This window comes from Pleurodeles waltl, chromosome 9 (genome assembly GCF_031143425.1).
Source record: "Pleurodeles waltl isolate 20211129_DDA chromosome 9, aPleWal1.hap1.20221129, whole genome shotgun sequence".
NCBI lineage: Eukaryota > Metazoa > Chordata > Amphibia > Caudata > Salamandridae > Pleurodeles > Pleurodeles waltl.
Window position 1 is genome coordinate 808,684,869 of NC_090448.1, and position 13,170 is coordinate 808,698,038.

Genomic DNA, 13,170 nt, shown 5'->3' on the forward strand with positions numbered 1-13,170 from the left:
AAAGCTGAATATTTTTGGAAGTAGTTTTTAGTTTGTTTTTAGTTTTAGCTATGTTAAGGGGATATCTGTGTGTGCAGGTGACTATTACTGTGCATAATTATTAGGCAACTTAACAAAAAACAAATATATACCCATTTCAATTATTTATTATTACCAGTGAAACCAATATAACATCTCAACATTCACAAATATACATTTCTGACATTCAAAAACAAAACAAAAACAAATCAGTGACCAATATAGCCACCTTTCTTTGCAAGGACACTCAAAAGCCTGCCATCCATGGATTCTGTCAGTGTTTTGATCTGTTCACCATCAACATTGCGTGCAGCAGCAACCACAGCCTCCCAGACACTGTTCAGAGAGGTGTACTGTTTTCCCTCCTTGTAAATCTCACATTTGATGATGGACCACAGGTTCTCAATGGGGTTCAGATCAGGTGAACAAGGAGGCCATTTCATTAGATTTCCTTCTTTTATACCCTTTCTTGCCAGCCACGCTGTGGAGTACTTGGATGCGTGTGATGGAGCATTGTCCTGCATGAAAACCATGTTTTTCTTGAAGGATGCAGACTTCTTCCTGTACCACTGCTTGAAGAAGGTGTCTTCCAGGAACTGGCAGTAGGACTGGGAGTTGAGCTTGACTCCATCCTCAACCCGAAAAGGCCCCACAAGCTCATCTTTGATGATACCAGCCCAAACCAGTACTCCACCTCCACCTTGCTGGCGTCTGAGTCGGACTGGAGCTCTCTGCCCTTTACCAATCCAGCCACGGGCCCATCCATCTGGCCCATCAAGAATCACTCTCATTTCATCAGTCCATAAAACCTTAGAAAAATCAGTCTTGAGATATTTCTTGGCCCAGTCTTGACGTTTCAGCTTGTGTGTCTTGTTCAGTGGTGGTCGTCTTTCAGCCTTTCTTACCTTGGCCATGTCTCTGAGTATTGCACACCTTGTGCTTTTGGGCACTCCAGTGATGTTGCAGCTCTGAAATATGGCCAAACTGGTGGCAAGTGGCATCGTGGCAGCTGCACGCTTTACTTTTCTCAGTTCATGGGCAGTTATTTTGCGCCTTGGTTTTTCCACATGCTTCTTGCGACCCTGTTGACTATTTTGAATGAAACGCTTGATTGTTCGATGATCACGCTTCAGAAGCTTTGCAATTTTAAGAGTGCTGCATCCCTCTGCAAGATATCTCACTATTTTTGACTTTTCTGAGCCTGTCAAGTCCTTCTTTTGACCCATTTTGCCAAAGGAAAGGAAGTTGCCTAATAATTATGCACACCTGATATAGGGTGTTGATGTCATTAGACCACACCCCTTCTCATTATAGAGATGCACATCACCTAATATGCTTAATTGGTAGTAGGCTTTCGAGCCTATACAGCTTGGAGTAAGACAACATGCATAAAGAGGATGATGTGGTCAAAATACTCATTTGCCTAATAATTCTGCACTCCCTGTATACTTCCCAGAAATAACACCTGATATACTAGTTCACGGGCATAACCGTTTTAATTTAATACACATAGTAGTAATTTAGCTCTACCCACAAAACGTATTGCAACCACAATTTAACGTTTTCCTGAAAGTATTTACACTGACTGGACTGCCACCTAACAGTGCAGTGTGTATCAATTCCTTCTGCTAAGTAGTGTTTCAAAAATCAGGTAATGCAGAAAGTAGATTCACAAACTGAGGCCTTTTTCTCGGCAATCAAGCACGCGGTTTATCTATGCCTATGTTTATCTTTTCATACAGGCATTTGTTGTTTTTCCTGACTACAAGTCCCAGAATGCGAAGGAGCGGAAGGGTGCAAGGGCCACTGAGCCACTGATGTCTTATGCGCGAAATTAAATTCAAGTGCACAAATGTATGTGCCTGTAATTGTGTAATTATATGCTGTGCACGCGCCTTTGTCTAGGCAGTCTCCAGGGCGGAACTGGCATACATCAGGTCCTCCCAGGCTTCCCATCAGCAAGAGAGGGACGAACTCTGCATGCTCTGGTCAGAGAGAACTCAAATGTCTTTCTTATGCGAGGATCCTTGCAAACGTTTGCAAACCGCTCAGAATTCTTTTAGTATTCATGCCATTGTAAAATCCAGCCTGGAATCTGGAAACACACTTCTGACGCATTTTGGTGTTAGTGCTGTTCTGGTATTTGTTTTATGTACTGTAGGCTTGCACAAAGTAGTTCTATAGTGCCCTGCCATTTATAACCACGGCAGTCATCTGACTCCAAGCTGTAACAGAGTTTCAGCTAGTGCTATTTTTCAACTAAGAATGGCAAGGATAATGGGACTTGCAGTACATACTGATAAAAGATAAATTTAAATTAGGATTACTAATAGTGGTGTTTAATGAAAAACTGGGACTGACCAAAAATCACCAACATGAGGTTGGGTTAGTTGAAGAGCTGCGTATATCTGGCCCTTTTTTGGTTATGTACTGAGAAGAGGACCATTATGTAGCCTACAGATCTCATCCGTTGGATGCTGTAGAAAGAAGTTATTTAGGCAATGTGTTTGAAAATTGCACTGATGACTCACATGCCCACTCACACACCCATGAAACCACTCACCTACCCACCGATCCATACAGCCACTCACACACCCTCTTACAGACCCATGCAGCCACTCATACAGCCACTCACAGACCCATACATCCATTTGCACACCCAGTCAGCGACCCGTACAGCTATTCACACACCCACTCACAGGTCCATAAGCAACTCGCACACCCACTCACAGACCCACACATCCACGCACAGACCGACACAGCCTCTCACAAACCCACTCTTACACCTATTCAGCTTCTCACATACCCACTCACAGACCCATACAGCCACTCACAGACCCAAACAGCCTCTCCCAAACCCACTCTCACACCTATTCAGCTTCTCACACACCCACTCATAGACTCATACAGCCTCTCACACAGCCACTCACAGATCCACTCCCAAACCCACTCACACAGCCCATTCAACTGCTCACACACCCACACACTCATACAGCCACTCTCAGTCACTCACAGACTCATACAGTCACTCACAACCCTTTCATACGCTCATTCAGCTGCTCACACATTCACTCACAGACCCATAGAGCCACTCACATGCCCACTCACAGACCCATACAGCCACTCACAAACCCACTCACATGCCCATACCAACTCTGAGACCCTTACAGCCACTCATACACCCACTGACAGACCCATGCAACCACTCACACACCCACTGACAGACCCATGCAACCACTCACACACCCACTGACAGACCCACATAACCACTCACACCCACTCACAGACCTACACAACCACTCACACACTCACTCACTGTCCCACACAACCACACACACACAGCCACTCACAAACCCACTTACAGACCTACCACTCACACATGCACTCATAGACCCATACAGTCACTGACACACCAAACCCATTGAGCCACTCACTGACCCATTCAGCCACTCACACATCCACTGTCAAATGTTAAAATTTTGAAAACCTTTAGCAATTTACTAAAAAAACAAAGGTTACAGGGACATTGTAGTTAGGAAATAGCATTTAAAAAACCTTTGAAATTCACTGAAAAAACAAAGGTTAAAAGGACATTATAGTTAGGTTCAGGTTTTACACACACAAAACCATAGATATTCAGCAGTTAGTTACCTGAACTAATTTAACGCACGCCCCTGCAAAGCACTGCGTGTGACCTCACATATTACATCACTCATGACATAGTCACGGACATCATTGATGACATCACTAATGACATCTTAAATGACGTAACTGAGGACATTATCCATAGAGCCACTCAGACACCCACTCACACACACAGCCATTTATACACCCACTCACACTCATACAACCACTCACACACCCACTCACTCACCCATGTAGCCACTCACACACCAACACACTCACCCATACAGCCACCCACACAGCTACTCATTTATGCTCACACCTACTCACACAGCCACCCACTCACCCATACAACCACTCACACACCTACTAATTCACCTATACACCCACTTACACAGCCGGACACTCTCCAATGCACCTACTCACTCACACACCCACTCACATGCCCATACACCCACTCAAACAGCCACTCACCCACCTATACAGACACTTACACTCCCAGGTATTCACCCATACAGCCACTCAGTCACCTAAACAACCACTTGCACACCCACTCTCTCACCCACCCACCCATTCATCCATTCACTCAGCCACTCACTCACCCATATAGCCAATCACACACCCACTTTTTACCAATACAGTCACTCACACAGGCACAAAATCACCCATACAACTACTCACACATCCACATATTAACCCATATAGCAACTCACTCATCCACTCACGCACCTATACAGTCATTCACCCACAAATACAGACATTCACACAGCTACTCATATAAGATATTTTAGAAATAGCATTACTGATTAGTAGTGGACAAAGTATACAAAGTTATCTTATGCAGTAGCTTACTATATATGTTTAACACTCAGAAACCTTAATAAAACACTCACAATCACTGGCTAATGTCATCAGTGATGTCATCAGTTATGTCAGGTAATATGCCATCAGTTATGCCATCATTGATGTCACTGGCCAAGTCATGAGTAATGTAATATATGAGGTCATAAGCAGTGTATTGTGGAGGCGTAAGTTACAGTTAGCTCAGGTAACTCTAACTGCTGAATTTCTATGGATTTGTGTGTGTAATATCTGAACCTAACTATAATGTCCTTTTAACCTTTGATTTTTTCAGTGAGAATATATATATATATATTTTCAACAATGTGCTCCTGCATTCAGAACCATAAACGACCCGTACATCCAATTTGCAGATAACAATTGCTTTTAGTGCCACAGAGCCTATTCATCAGATGACAGCAGCAGAAATTCCTTCCATAATGACTCGATTCGACCACCATCCGGGTCTTAATCATATGAAAATACAGAATGGTCAGTTGCTCTTTCTTCAAACTCTCAAAAGCAGTGAAGAAAGACTTTACATTAAACACATGACTGACCAACGTGATAATCATGCCACTCAACTAGTGAAACAGTTAAACATATAACTCGATTGCATTTGCAACATTCAAGCTCATTACTTTGATCTAAGTAGATCCAATCGTATTGCACAAATGGCATTTCACAAGTGGTTCAACTGCACAAAATTTCTATTTTTCAATATATTTATAAGACCACGTTGTGTTGGAAGTGCGTGTATTCTTTGTTCCACTTTGATTCTCCACAAAGCTTTCATACTTCACAGTCATTACGTAAACATCTATTCCCTTGTCTCGCCTTAAAGAAGTCAATTTCATGTTCGGCAGGGAAATGAATTACGAAAATCCTAGGTATCAACACTGCCATAGCTAAATGTTCCTCTACCTAAAGGACCACCTGCGTCATAATTCAACTTTATCCCTTGGTAACGTGGTAAATACCCCTGCAAACCCTGGCTGTATTGAAAAGTCTTGCAAAACAATCTATTGACAGGCACCAAACTCATTTCCACATGGAGACCTTGCCTAATAGTTCATTCAGTTCATGAATTCCCAACAACAACCGGCGGGCGTGCTTTTAAATAATACTTGCCAAAGCCATGCCGTAAAGACACCCTTTTTCCTCACAGGTCGGGGCTCGTAAGCGCGCGTCACGGCTAAATAATTCAGCAAGCAACCTCCTGCATCTAGAAGCATAAATGAGCTCGGGGCGTTCTCCACCAGAGAAAAAGGGAAACAATTGCACATTATTTGTTGCAAATGGTACAGTCTAAAGCACATTTGAGAAAGCAAGAAGGGTTATAAAACAATTATGAATGTGTATTTTTGAAACATTTAAAGAGATTAAAACTGGGTGATGGGTGGAATTTGGTGACAGTTTCATGACTGGAATGGTAATCCGTAAACAGCCAGGAAATGGGCTGAAGCCTGCAGCCGTGAGGAGAGCCTGCGAGCCGCCTGCATGGTGTTGTGCAGCCACATTTTGTATTCTGTAATGTCACCTCGCAGCAGTGTTTCCTAATTTGTCATGCAAGGCGCAAATACCTAGTTCGCTTTGTCTGCATTATGTCCCCTAAACACTTCTAACTGGGTTAAAGGTGGTCGCAAAACGTAGTTCTGTAATGTCCGTTTTTCTGCGCGCGAATCAAGACACGTGGACCTGGACTGTAAAATGTCATGACATACGGCGCAGGGCTGTAAACTTAGAGGAAGAAACCCCAGCCTTGCCTTTGATGTGCAGCTGCTCTTCCATTCTGGGTCTGAGGGTGTTGTGGAGATTGCGCCGGGTCTATGGATCTGGACAGCCATGTACTTGCATTGTTCATGAATAAAACACTTGCTGGTTAAGTCTCTGTTCTATGTGAACTGAGTTCTTGTGCGGTGCCTAGTGTTGCAGTAATCTGTGTTCCCCTCCAGTGCCTGAAATGGAAAAATAAAAGTGCAGATACTCTGTACCAGAGTACCTGCTTGTTTCTGGTAAGTGCCGGTACTCTCCAAGTGAAAGTAGTACGTTTTTCTGGGGAAGTGCAGGTACTCTCCTTCTAAAAATAAAGTGCCGGTACTCAGTACCGTGCAGTACCGGCCCATTTTAAGCACTGTTCCCCTCCCCACAAACCTCCATATATCAATGTAGTACCACACGTCTGACCAGAAAACCCGTAATACTACGTCACACAAGTTCTGTTGGTCAACAGTTCGCAACTTGAGAGGCACTATGCAAGTTAAGGATTTCTGTTGCCCATGGTTGAAAATAAAATGAAATTATTTTTTCTTACTAAGCACACACACTTTTATGTACAAGACTGTGCCCATTGTGCACATTGTTAAAAGTAGCTAATGACATGGCATGCAGCTAAGCAACGTAGTTCAAGTCCTGCTAGCATGCATAGATTAAATGTATGGCACAACAGCCTACGTGACATGAAAAGTCGTATGTATACTTTGCCACTGTATAACAAAATAAATACAGCTCAAGCCCTTGAAGCTCACCACCAAACAAACCTCACATGAAACGGTCATGTGTGAGCTATACGTGCACAACTAGTGGCTAACCTTTTGAAAACGGTTTTGCCGCGCTCAAAATAAGAAAACAGAGACAGTTCAGCAGGGGCCATGATTTAAGCTGCTTGTTAATTAACAATAAAGATGTAAGTTGCAAACAGAAAATTAAAATAGCTCCCAATTAAAAAAAAAATATTGTGATCTAGTGCTGTCAAACGACGTACACCGTTATTGCTAGGAATAAGGAATGACTTCCTTGACTGAGGCCAGGCCCGGACAACAGCACACTGACTCATGTGACGCCCAGTCACTTCGGTATCTCTCTTCGAGACTTCGGCAAACTTCTAAGAGACTAAAGAGCACGGCCAGTGACCCAGGGGCCCCTTCAGCAGTCTGCGTGATGTCGGCAGAACGAAAGCTCCCGAAGTAGTCTCAGAATTAACTGATACTAAAGACCAACAGTCATCACTAGTGCTTAAGAGCCAATCACACTGCCTGGCTTTGCTTTATAATATAGGTAGTTACACAAAGCCATAAAGAGATTGCTTGGCAATACCAACTGCACTCAACGAGTGAGTGACCACAGAACGAAAAACAGTAAAATAGTACTGATAATAGTACAGTAAACTCAACTGGTGTCAATCAATGATCGTAATTTACATTATTTGCGATTATATTACTTTCTTACACTGTGTCAAGGACTGAGACTCTTGCCTCCAAGTGCTGCTGCATTACTTGAGGCCCGGACTGGCCCCGGACTTGCGAGACTGAGCGAGACACTCCCTCGAGCGGTGAGGTCGAGGAATCAGGTCAGAAAAATAAATACCTCTGCAACTCCACCCTCTCCCTTTGCGAATCGCTACCTCGCTGTGTGCCGTGCAGCAAGCTACAGCAATGATTGCCGTAGTGGTGCTGGTACTGGCAAATGTGCACAGGTCACTAAGGCCCATATTTATACTCAGTTTGCGCTGAATTTGGATCTTTTTTTTTTTAACGCTAATTCAGTGCTAACCTAAATCCATATTTATACCTTGGCGCTAAAGTTATGGAGTTGATGTCGTTTTCTGGAGGGGAAAACCTACCTTGCATCAATGAGATGCAAGGTAGGCATTCCCGTCCAGATAACGACGATATGGCCTTTGCACCATATTTATCCCCCAAGCACGGGGGGATGGGGGCCTTAAATAATGGCGCTAAGCTTGCTCAGCGCCATTATTTGACACTCAGGCCTGGGCAGGTGTAAGGGGACCTGTAGGCAGATTTCCATGGTCGGAGACCATGGAAATTGCCCACAGGTGCTCTTCCCTGGCCCCAGGGACATCCCCACCCACCCCCACCAGGAGGATACCTAAGGATGTGGGACCCATCCCAGGTAAGTGCGGGTGAGTATTTAAATTTTTTTACACAACACCGCTCTCGGGCCCTGACTTGGGGCCCTCTGCACGGCGCATTGGGGTGGTGGGCATGGCTCCTGTCTTTACGAAGACAGGAGCCATGTCTATGGGGGTTGTGTGCCAGAAAACGGCGCTACACTGCTCAGAGGCAATTTTTTTACCTCAAATCAGTGTAGCTTCATAATTTGGCGTACATGCCCCGGTTCCCCTAAGCCTCCCCAGCCCTGTTAGCGTCCTTTCCAAGGACGCTAACAGGGCCTTAGCGCCGGCTAGCTCCATTCCATAAATATGGCACCCGGCTGGTGTATTGGAATGGCGCAATCCGGCGCTATAGTTTTTGACGCAATCCTGCACTAACGCAGGTTTGCGTCAAAAAGTATAAATATGGGGCCAAGAGTCTTTTCTCTGACAAACTGGGCGAAGAGGCTAAATCACGTCCCAGTGGCAGAAACTACGGGCCAATCACTGCATGGCTTTATAATAAAGCCATGCAGTGATTGGACAATAGCTCTGTAGACCTGAACAGAACCTCAAACCGTGTACTGCCTCAGTGCACACTATGGGCCTTGTAACTGCTCCTCTCCGGGCCAATCCAGACACTGCTGTCTTGCTTTTATGTTATCAACACAGCATGAGAGCAGTGCGAGGATTGTCTTGGGCAGACAAATTTAGTTCTCATTAGAAGACTAGTGATTTGCAACTGTGATTCCCCCGTCACTAATTGAGCATGTGAGAAAGGCTTCTAGTGTGCATGTTGCGCAGGCCACAGAAACGCTTCAGTCCAACCCAACATGCGCACTGACTGACACTTTCAAAAGCCAGTGAGTGACTACCCAAGGTAGAAGGTAGGTGAATGTGGAGTCCACTCAAGGGCTGTCCATTATTTTAAACCCCTTCCCACCTTACTCAAACAAGCAGACCGCCGCGCCCAGGAAAAAAAAAGAATTTAACTGCCCTTTAATTTTTAATACTGGGAATGGGGGGGCACAAATAGAGGTCAGAGTGGCACAAATAAAGGAGGGCAATGCCCCAATGCCCTTAAAAAGGAACCATCCCTGGTGGCGGTTCTATATTTTGCACCTCATAAATTTTGGTGTTTAATTCATCAAAATCCATATGGTCTGGTAAATGCTTTACATATTTTCCCCGTTACATTTCAGTATGCTTGACCTGCTGAAATTTCACGAAGGTTGAGTTATTTAAAGCATCTGGTAATTATCAGATGTGAAAAACTACTCCCAACTCGTAATTCTGACCCATGCGCAAACAGGGATTTACACACAGTTCGGAATACAGGGACTCACTAGTAAGGAGGCTGTTAGATTTTTCAGCAAGTAATGACCTAAAACAGTCAAGTGCTAGCTTCAATGGCCTGGGAGCCCCAGCAAGGACCGAGCCCCGCCACCATTTAACTCCATTCTCACCTAATCCGTGAAAGAGGTGATGTCTATCTCTGTGGTGTGATCTGGCCTAAACAATGCCACCACCTTATCTATTACACCAGGATCATGTATGAGAGGATAAACTGGGCCAGTGCCTCTTGTGCAATTTACGTTGTGTAAGGTAAAACAGAGACTGGGTAAAAATGTAATAGGCCCCTATCATCTGTCAGGATTCTTTTTTAAGTAAGTGAATAATGTATTCTGTCTTCTGGTATCTTAAAATGATGTACTTATTTAGGCGTAACTTCAAAAGTAGCCCTGGGTGTAGCTCGTGGAGTTTTACTCTGTGGAATTACGCAGAGTTACATAAAAACTCTGCAAGATCCCGCAGAGTTCTGCCAGCAGGAGGAAATCGGCACGTTGATGTGGCTGCACTGATTTTTGGAGCCAAGAGTTCGTTCTGGACCAGGAAATCAGGGCAAATGGCACCATGTGGCATGCCAGAGGGCTCTGCCAATTAAGCTGGTTTTGCTGCTCGAGTGGCATTTTATACAATGTGAACGGCTGCAACCGTCCACAGATACCCGTATTGGGAAAATCCTGCCAGGTGTGCTCCTAGCACCCCAAAATCACGCTTTAGGACACCATTTCTCGGTCTCGCCTGACAACTTATCATTGACAAGCCATGCATGAGAAAAAAATCAGCCAGTGGTCGGCAGAATTTGGGCAGAACTCCGTGTTGCGTGCATAACGCGGAGTCGCTAAAGCTCCGCCAGCTCCTCCGGCGGAGCGGAGTTCATCACTCAGGCCTATTCAAAAGGCCCCTCATTTGTGCCATCCTCTTGCATCAGAAAGTTGGAGTGAGCCCTAGAGATCCTATTTGATGAAGAAATTTCAACAAACCGCTTGTCTGACAGATGTTCAAATGCTACAAAATGAGTCTGTTTACTTTTAGGTTCTTGCTCATGAAGGCCGGTAGACCCTACCTTATAGTTTAATTTATTTCCATCCTAGCTCTGTATCTCCCTACAAATAGTGTATGTTATTGATGAAATGCCCAGCAATCTCACCGCACTGACAATCTCTTGTTTCCACAGACTTCTTAACTCAGTTCCAAAACTGCATCCCAAATTTCTTTTTTTGGTGGCATGGCAAGAGTAATACTATTTACAAAGTAGGCTTGTTTCTTCCTTCTGATCAATACATATCGATAGCATAAAAATCTTCATAGGTCTGGCATAGAGAGATCTTAATGTGCCTCACCAGCTTAATCTATAAAAAAATCATGAATTGAAAAACACATTCTTATACACGCATGGGGGAGGGCCTTTTCATCAGCCCTCTTCTTCCATTTGTCTTCTAAACTGATATTCACATTTTGCTTCAACCCTTCACATCATATAACATGGGGCAATGGGTCAGCACACTTCTACTACGGGCTCTCTTGCACAACATTTTGCCTGATCCTGCTCATATTTGCCTAGAAAGAAATGCATCTCTCCTTTCATTTCGTGTTTTAGAGGTTTTTGAATAAACTGTATATTTAAACATTAAGACTGCGCAGAAAATCTGTTGTTTAAAAAAAGCAAAGTATTTTCAGTGGTAATTACTGTATAGGATGGTGCTGCAGAATGCAACCTGATAGCACTTTGCTTCTCTCCGTCCTAATAATCTGAAGCACATTGTGGCCACAACAATCATTCTAATATATTTATTACTTCTACAGTGACTACACCAGTAGCATCCCGCAAGATTTTAAACAGGTGCACTGACCCTGGGTTTGCGTAGCGCCTGGCATATGTGCATTTATTAACTTTTCAAAGAGGTTGGCACCTATATGCCTATCTAGAGCATTGTTACTTAGGCTAAGTCTGAACTGCTCCAAAAAGCAATGACATACTATAGCCTTAGAACCCGCCGTAGCGGGCTCTACCACTGTTAAAGGCCCGCTCCTGTGTTAAAGGCCCGAGCCGCAGGCGAGGGTCTTTAACAAGGGAGAGGGCCTTTAATAGCCGGTAGAGGCCGCTACGGCAGGTTCTAAGGCTATTAGAACATTCTGCACACTCAGGGCAGAATGTTCTATTAAATAAAACAAATTCCTCACGAAGCCTGAGGGGATTAAAATCCCCTCTGGCTCTGTGAGGCTTTGTTCACAGCTCTTGCTGTGAACAAAGAGAACATTGGAATGTTGGTGCTGCGGGCTTTTACCGGCCAGTAAAATACCGGAGCACTTCATTGTTTTCAATGGAGCTGCCAACGTTCCAATGTTCTAATAAGCATTAGAACATTGGAATGTTGGGAGCGTTATTGAAAACAATGGAATGATCCAGGCTTCTAATGACTAGAGGAGGCCTGGAGCTCCAACAGGCCAATGTTGTCGGTCACAGCTGTTGCAGTGAACAAAGGCCTCACGAAGCCCGAGGGGATTTAAATCCCCTCGGGCTCTGTGAGGCCTTTGTTTTAATTATTAGAACATTCTGTCCTCTAGTAGCAGAATGTTCTAATAGCCTTTTAGCCCCCCATAGCTGGGCTATACCGAAATTAAAGTCCATCTCCCTTTTTAAAGGCATTCAGCTCGGACCTTTAACAATGAAGCAGGCCTTTAAAGCGAGGTATAACCCGCTACAGCTGGCTATAGGGCTATAATGGTTACTTCTTAATGCAAATCAACGAATTACCACAAACAGCATGTCTCCGACTGACATCAGCAGGATTGCCAGGATGCTTACATGGAAAACAACCTGAGTAAGAATGGTGTAAAGACTTGCATATTGGCTCACTCATTCACCTATTTATTCCTCTCAATGAGGTACACACCTGCTCCATAGATCTGTCTAAACCTCACATGTCACTCATGCCTTAGCTGTATATGTTCTGAAAGCCAACACTGATATGTCCTGCTGAATTTGTTCTGCAAGAAATGGAAGATTGCACTTTCTGCTTTCAGTGGGAAAGGAAAACATGACTTGCTGCTGCCATGCTGTGCCTGGTCTGTGTAGACGCAAAGCTTGCACTGCTGCTGCCCAATTTGTATGTGTCTTGTTATGGGTAAAGCTTGCACTGCCGTTCTTTTAAGTGTTCATGTCCTCTGAATGAGGGGAAGTTGGGGTTTTATGCTCTATAAAGAAGAAGGGTTTCAACTGCTGTTACTACATATAATGACAAAAAGCAAAGCAATATTGAATGCCCTTGCAAAGACAATATTTGATGAAAGATACTTAGAGTCTTGAGGAGGGCGCCTGACCCTGTAGAAGCAATATTTGAGAGCTGAAACATGTTGACAGCCTATTTAAGCAGGGTCTACATCTCAATCCTATTGTTTTTAATCTTGTGGTAGGGAGACAGAAGTTAAAAACATGTTTAGCTCCCCCA